This window comes from Moschus berezovskii, chromosome X, assembly GCF_049115385.1.
Source record: "Moschus berezovskii isolate FMDL1 chromosome X, NW_MosBer_1.0, whole genome shotgun sequence".
In the NCBI taxonomy this organism is placed as follows: domain Eukaryota; kingdom Metazoa; phylum Chordata; class Mammalia; order Artiodactyla; family Moschidae; genus Moschus; species Moschus berezovskii.
In genome coordinates, this window is record NC_142488.1 from 26434983 (window position 1) to 26441282 (window position 6300).

Below are 6300 nucleotides of genomic sequence, written 5' to 3' on the forward strand. Positions count from 1 at the left end.
GGTTGCAAAGAGTTGGACACGACTGAGTGACTAAGCATAACACTATATTAATATATAATGCGCATTAGAAGTCTAAATAACATAGAAAATTAAAGAGTAGGATAAAAATAGATTGAAACTGAAGTTGCAGATTTTCTTCTCATTTCTTCCCAGGGAATGGGAACTCAATTTGCTTACCATCACACTGAGAGAGACAGAGATGAATCATCTGTTAATGTCTACCTTCAAGGAAGTAGAAAATGATAATAAGACCGGTTCACCACAACAGAATGCTATGCTTTGTGGCATTTGAAATTGGAGTCATTGTGCAGTTCAAAGTCAGATTGGTGTTTTGGGGGCTAATGTAGTTGTACAGTGGAGGTAAGGAAAGGGGTAACAGGCAAGGAAAATAGGAAGGCATATTGGTGGTGCTTTAGAGCAGGGGTGCCCAACTTCCGGGATCTAATGCCTGATGATCTGAGGCGGGGCACATGTAGTAGTAATAGAAATATTGTGCACAATAAATGAAATGCATGCACTTGATTCACACCCAAACCATCCCACCCACCCTTTGTAGAAAAATTGTCTTCCATGAAACCGGTCCCTGGTACCACACAAGTTGGGGATTGCTGCTTTAGAGCAGGGCTTCTCAAAAGTTAAAAGTACCTGAATCAGAGATCTGAGCTGAGGCCCAGGAATTTGCATTGCTAATAAACTCCAAGGTGATGCTGCTGTTGCTGGTATGCAGAGCACACTTTTGAATAGCCAGGCTTTAAAGGACTTTCATGTATCAGCTGAGAAGTTTTGTATTTCGTATGGGAGGCAGTTGGTGACTTCTGAAGATGTTCAAACTAGGGGCAACGTGATCAAGTTCAACTTCAGGTAAATTCATTTAGCAATAATTTATAGATTAGAAAGGAGCAGGGTGCAACCAGAGGTCGAGAGATAAGTCTGGAGGCAATTACAATAGTACAGGGTGAGAGGTACTTGCCTTTGAAGTAGGACACTTGCAGTGGAAACAGGAAGGAGATAAAATTTGAAGGACATAGTAGAGGTAGAAGCAACCTGAGAAGAGAGATAACGAACTAACACAGTTATAATATATAAAACAAATTAAATCGAGGGTTAGAGAAACTAATGAGAAATCTGACCTCTTCTGTTTATCGAGTAATTTGGAAATTTGAATTTTCATAAATTTGAATACATACACATAAATTTTGTGTTAAACTAACCACAGGAAGATGTCTAGTAGAAAAGATCACAAAATAAAATAAAAATGCTGGAAGTGGACAACTGGTTGGGATGTGTTTATTTTCTCTGATCTTTATTTCCAGAAGAAAATGCTTATCCTGGCAGTATATGTCCAAACAGGTTGAATAAATCTCAATGATTGTAAATAGTGCTTTATCCATCCTGAGCAAATGTTTCCTCTTCATTGGCCTCCAGATGAAAAACATGAGTGCCCACATAAAAATCCCTGAAATTTTTGAAGCGTTAAAGAAACCAGTGGAGGTGACAGGGAGAAATGTATTTTCTTTGTATGCTCTGAATTTCTGTAGCTGTTTTCTGCTGTTTGGCACGTCTTCCTTCGTGACCTGACTTTACGCTGCACACACTATCAGTCAGAGAGACCATTGCATTCATTTCCCTTGTGTGTGTTTAGGTCTGGCTTCTACTGAATGATAAGTTCCTTGACAGCCAAGGCTGTGGCTTACTCATTTTGATTCCACGGATCCCAGCTCAGATGTTGCATAAACTGTTTTGAGTGAATGAGTTATCCCAGAACCAGAACCAGATGTGAGCATAGAGAAAATTATCTTTAAAAATGAATGAATAAGTGGGTGAGTGAAACAGCACCTGTTGACTTAGTCCTTAGAGTGGCCATTTTCCAGATTCTGTTTTCTTTATTGAGATAAGTACCCATCGTACACAGCCCAAAGTATGCAACCAATATTTCACTCATCCATGCACACATTCTTTAAGTAGATTTCGTTTATATGGTGACTTTGAAATCAGAAGGCTAAACCTAAATTTTATTTAGGTCAAAATTAATGTGCTTTGCATTATAGTATAGTTTAAATATGTTGTATTTACATCAGATCAATTTGCCATTTTTCACTCCGACTGTATCATCATCGTTTCAAGCCTCCCATTTTTCTTTTTAAAAAATGGTTTCTTTATACTGTTATTGTTGTGTATGTGTGTTAGGAAAAACACTAACTACATTGGTGGGCATTTTGTTACTATCCTCAGTAGTGTAATGTGGAAATCTGTATCAATGAGCATTAACATGGTCAGACAAAGGATTTTAGGTCTCAGTTCTTTCTGCACTGGGTATGTGAAGCCTCTGACTTGTGTTGACTGTAGTTAGGTCAACAGTATATAAATAGTTTAAACTCACAACTGTCCCATAGTTTTAATTGAAAGGCACCTTACATTCAGGTTGGTTTTTGTATCTAAAACCTGAAAAGGTCAGTTACTAATGCTGCTGTATTGTTTTCAAACTTTCTAGGATTCTAACACATTTTTTTAAAAACTTAGTTTTCACTATTATTCAAATGGTTACATTTTCAGTGATCGTAGATAGGAGCCTTGGAGACCATCCAGCTGAATCCTTCTGTGGTAGGGATGGTAAAATAAAAAGTTGATTAAGTCACTTTGCAAAGGAAACAAAGCTGGTTATTGATAAAAATGGAGTATAAATGAAAAATCCCCAAATCCCCAGCACTGTGATTTCCTCTTATGCTGTACTACATCATTAAAGGATTTTATAATTTCTCTGTGGCCAACAGGGAAGCTATGTTTAATGTTCAAGTCTGATTCATAGTTAATATTCGTTGGATCTGTTGGAAACCTAGATATGATCAAAGCAAAAGACAAGCGCTTCCTATAAGGCAGGATATGTCTTTAATTTGGATTGGAATCTCTTGAAACCCTCCCAGTTTATTGGTGCCCCCAAAGACTTACCAGATTTCTAGATTCACTGTTCTAAAGTTTGTCAGTAAGAGCAATATTTACTCTTGTGATATTTTAGTTCTAAATTGTTTCCCTACACACTTTCTGTGCATAACAATAACGTTGGATCTTCTTGGAAATATTATTGTTCAGTTCAGCGTGAGAGTTTGTTGATCTAAATACAAATTCTGAAAATTGGTTTATGATTTGTGCTATCATACATTTTTGCACTGGAGGGCAGTCACTGGTATGTAGAATGTAACTTCTGTTGAAGCTCATAGTCTACAGTATTTCTCAGGATAATGACAGATAATGCAAGGCTAGTGCACGTGGTTTTTTTAATGCTTTCATTCTTGGCAGTAACAGATTGAATGAGGCAACCTTTTATACAGCCTATTTCATTCCATTCTCAAAAGGAGGCTATCATACAATATGTCATTGACTTTAATTCTACCTACTTACTGTCATAGAGTAATCTTAATGGCTTGAAGAAGCCAGGGCCTCTTAAATCTCCTTTGAGTCTATGCTTCTCTACCTTTTCATTACCAACAACCTATTTCAAATCATCACAACCTGAACAGTTGCAATTGCATCCACTCATGCCCTGTTCAGCCCATTGTTTACTAAGCATTCAAGGCCATGTATAAAAATACAAATCTAATCCATTTATTCTCTGGCCTAAAACCAGTCAGTAACTTCCCATGGCTTCCTGATTCTTACTATGTCCAGAAGACAACTGCATGTTTTTCTTCTCCCATCTTCCTCCTGTCCATCTCTCCTCTCCCTCTAGTTTTCTCAGCTTCTACCCTCCATGAAAGCACATGCTTTGACTTTGTCACCTCTGACATGCTTCGGCCTTTGTGTATGCAATTTATCCTCTCTGCAAAATATTTTTTGCCCATTTATTGGCAGTGCTTCAGCAAATTATCTCCTTTTCATGCATGAATTTTCAGATTCAATGTCATTTTTCATAGGTAAGCTTTTTCTCACTTATGAAAATAGGTTAGAACTTATTATATATGTACCTTCTGCTGCTGCTAAGTCACTTCAGTCATGTCTGACTCTGTGCAACCCCATAGATGGCAGCCCACCAGGCTCCACCGTCCCTGGGATTCTCCAGGCAAGAACACTGGAGTGGGTTGCCATTTCCTTCTCCAGTGCGTGAGAGTGAAAAGTGAAAGTGAAGTCGCTCAGTCCTGTTCTACCCTTAGCAACCCCATGGACTGCAGCCTACCAGGCTCCTCCGTCCATGGGATTTTCCAGGCAAGAGTACTGGAGTGGGTTGCCATTGCCTTCTTCAATATGTACCTTTTGCTGCTGCTGCTGCTAAGTCACTTCAGTCGTGTCCGACTCTGTGTGACACCATAGGCAGAAGCCCACCAGGCTCCCCCGTCCCTGGGATTCTCCTGGCAAGAACACTGGAGTGGGTTGCCACTTCCTTCTCCAATGCATGAAAGTGAAAAGTGAAAGTGAAGTCGCTCAGTCGTGTCCGACTCTTCGCGACCCCCTGGACCGCAGCCTACCAGGCTGCTCTATCCATGGGATTTTCTAGGCAAGAGTACTGGAGTGGCTTGCCATTGCCTTCTCCACCATGTACCTTCTAATGCTGTGCAATTCTGCTTTGTAGCAATGGTCACAGATGCATTTAATTGTCAGTAATGTATTATAAATTTGTATTATAATTTTTTTTATTTTTATGCTAAATATGGCCAAATATCCTTTATTCACCATTGCATCACAAGATATTGGCATAACTGTTTTAAATATGATGGGTTTTCAGTAATATTTCTTTTTTTTTTAATAAATTTTTATTTTTTTGTAATTAATTAATTTTTTATTGGAGGCAAATTATTTTACAATATTATATTGGTTGGTTTTGCCATACATTGACATGAATTCACCCCGGGTTTACATAAGTTCCCCCTCCTGAACCCCCCTCCCACCTCCCTCCTCCCTTTATCCTCCCTCTGGGTCATCCCCGCATGCCAGCCCCGAGCATCCTGTAACATGCATTGACCCTGAACTAGTGATTCATTTCACATATGACAACATACGTGTTTCAATGCCATTCTCCCAAATCATCCCACCCTCACCCTCTCCCACAGAGTCCCAAAGACTGATCTATACATCTGTGTCTCTTTTGCTGTCTCGTATACAGGGTTATCATTTGCATCTCTCTAAATTCCATATATATGCGTTAGTATGCTGTATTGGTGTTTTTCTTTCTTGAGTGATTGTTTATCAAAGCTCAGTTTCCTACTAGATTTGATGAACCTGATGTTGATAAGTATGTCGTGGGAGAGTGGTCTTCAACACGGTGTTTTGAATTTCAAAGGAACCCAAAAAATGTATTAGTAAGAAAATCTTGGACCATAAAATTTTATTTTATCATTAAAAAATGTTGGTGCCTATTTTATAGTTCACATAAAGTATTGAGTTTATATGAGCTTCCCAGGTGGCGCTAGTGGTAAGGAATCCACCTGCCAATGCAGGAGACACACGGATCAGTCCTTGGGTCGAGAAGATACCCTGGAGGAAGAAACAGCAACCCATTCTAGTATTCTCGCTGGGAAAATACCAGGAATAGAGGAACCTGGTGGACTACAGTCTATCGGGTCACAAAGAATCAGACACAACTGAGCACAGCACAGAACACTGAGTTTATAAGTGTACAATATGGAGATAAATGGAGAGAAATGTATATTCCCTGTTCACTTTTTCTTTCCTTTCATTGCCTTTTCTTTCTTTCTTTCCTATTTTCTTTTTTAAACTATTACATGATCAAAAATTCTGGAGGGTACTGATGTATAAGAGCTTGATTTGTCTTTTACTTAATATATGTTTACCTTCTATTTAATAAGCAAAGATGAGCATATCTTTTAAATTGCATTTTCCTTGGCCTAAATTTCTACCCTATTATTAAAAACTGCTCCATTATAATTTGTTTAAAAAACCATTTGTTTTCTTTCCCAAATGAAGGGTAGTGGAAAAAACAGTTTCACATTAACAAGTCAATATTTAAAACATGATTTTGATACCATGTTACTCTTATTATTGCTCTGTTGTCTTACCCAATCTGTGCTATATGTGCCAGCACCTGTAAGTGATTTCATATAGGGTGAATAAGACATTTCAAATTAAATGTCAACTTCCCCACCTCGCCTACATTATCAAGAGTAGAGAAAAATGAAATAGACCAACAAATGAACTTGCTGGCAAACGCCCAAATGGATTATTAGTTGTGATGGTACAAATTTATCTAAATATCACATTTGCCTCTGGTTTTTTAAATTGAAATCTCTATCAAAGGGTGGTTTTTGGGTTACTTTTATATTCCTGTGGCTGTTTTATTCTTTTTAATTTTTT